The sequence below is a fragment of the Octodon degus genome, unplaced genomic scaffold (genome assembly GCF_000260255.1).
Source record: "Octodon degus isolate 3935 unplaced genomic scaffold, OctDeg1.0 scaffold00031, whole genome shotgun sequence".
In the NCBI taxonomy this organism is placed as follows: Eukaryota; Metazoa; Chordata; class Mammalia; order Rodentia; family Octodontidae; genus Octodon; species Octodon degus.
The window spans coordinates 1,489,484-1,491,803 of record NW_004524607.1 but is presented as its reverse complement, the minus strand read 5'-3'; positions in this window follow the sequence as shown (position 1 = coordinate 1,491,803).

Here is a 2,320-nt window from a genome sequence, read left to right as displayed (position 1 = left end):
TTTTCTAATACAGTTCGGTCCAGACCTCTTATAATATTTTTCTTATTTATGATATATTTGACTACTGCCAGGAAGATGGCTCAGTAGAATAAGCGTTTCCCTCACAAGCACAAGGGCCCGAGTTCAATCCCTGGTTCCACCAAAATAAATGAATAAACAAATAAATAAGAAGACATATTTGACTACAATGCAAAATTATATTTTGCAAATATTTTGGGGCATGTAACATATGCAAGAATTTTGAATTGTCAAATAGTCCACTGATTTATTTTGTAGAAATTACTTCTTTCAGAGATCAGCTAAATGTTATTTCAGTTCTATTAGACTTTATACTCTTAAAATATATACTGATTTTAGATCATTGGAGGCTTATTTCAGCTTCTTATACATTTCAACATTGTCAAAACTATTCTGTCATTCAAAATTATTCTGAGGGGTGACAAAATATACAACGAATACCAAGTGCCATCCAGTGGGAAGACAGGCCCATAAAATACCACAGTGTGTCCTTACCTGGCTTTTTCACCTGATCTGGCACTGCATAACTTGTGATTCTTTCCCAGAATAAAAGTGACCACGAGAGGTGGACATCTCGAACCTACCTAGGACACAGAGGCAGCCATAACTCTGCCAGTCCACGAGAAAGAGGACTTTGAGAACTGCTTCAGAAAACAAGAAGATAGCTGGGGTAAATTTGTTCAAAATAAGAATTTTAAGGACTTCTGGCAATATATTTTTTGCTGTAACAAATTTTTTAAGCACTAAAAATTCATTGTATATTTTGATCATACTTTGCATAACAATCTTGCTAATTTAGTTAATTATATTATTTAAAATTCCATACCCCCCTTTTTTTGTCTTCTAATCCTTGTGTTAACATATAAAGACATCCAACATATAAATCTCAGGTCATGGTTGTGGATTTGTATATGTCTCTTTTTAGTCTTGTCCTTTAAGTTCATATATTTCTATGCTATATTTTTAAGACCATACAAATTGAAAATTGTTACAGCTTTCTGACTGATAGATTGGTCCTTTTATCATTATCAAAAAATATAATTTTTTTTTCAATCCACAGTACCACACACACACACCTACACACACATTCCCCAAAACAAAGCAACAAAAAGTTTTTATTGTCTCTAATACCACTTCTTAACAACCTACTGTTTAATATTTGGATAGACTTATGGGCTTTCAGTTTGGTACCACTTGAATAGCAGGATTCTTTCCACTTTTGTGTTGCCTTCTATTAAAAGTACCTGTTAGAAACAACAGAATAATTGTTTTGGTTTTTGTTTTTAGGTTGAGAAGATTAAACCAGAGCCTCACACATACAAGCTGTCTAGCACTGAAATGGATTCCAGCCCTTTTGTTCATTTGGCTCTTTGTTTGCTTGTTTGTTTGTTTGCAGACAGGCTCTAAGTTGTCCAGACTGGACTTGAACTTGGTATCTTACCTCCTGAGACTGTCAGATAGCTAACCTGATAGGCATGAGCCACCATGATGCTCCAAGACATTATCTCACATACAGTTTTTACCTTTTAACTTAGCTGTACAAAGATTTCATCTAATTGCATTTTCATTGTGTATTCTTTTATTGTATTCTTTTCTTGCTTCTATTGGATTAAGTATTTTCATTAACACATTTTATCACTCTGCTAACTTACTCGTTCTTCTATTATTTCAGCTACTCTGAGTTAGAATATGCATTCTTAAAGCTTAGTACTTTTGCCAACTTCTCAAATATGTGAGAACTTTAGAATATTTCAATTCCATTTACTTTCCCCTACTTTTGTGCAGCATTATGTACATTTTCTTTATATATTTAAAACCCATGACATTATTTTTATTATTTTATTCAGTTTGTATCTATTTATATCTAGTCATAGATTAACCCTTAGTTTTTTGTTTTGTTTTCTTTTGTTTTTTGAGATAGGATCTCCTTATATAATGCAGGCTGGCCTTGAACTTGCTTTGCAGTCCAGGCTGCCCTGGAACTCATGATGATCTTCATGCCTCGGCCTCCCAAGTGCTGGGATCACAGGCGTGTACCCTCATGCACCGCAAACCTTGGTATTTTCTTCATTCCTGTAGACATTTTTAGGATTTCATTTTGGATTATCTTCCATCTGCCTAAAGAACTCCTTTTGGAATTTCTTTCAGTGTGGGTCCATTTCTTTACTATAAGAGTGTCTGAGTTGTTTTTTTGTTTAAAGTTGAGTTTTAAGAGTACTTTTACCAGCATGAAAGTTGGGTTGGCAACGCGTATCTCTAGCAATATTATAAACCTATTTGATTTCTTTTTTTCTTTTTCTTT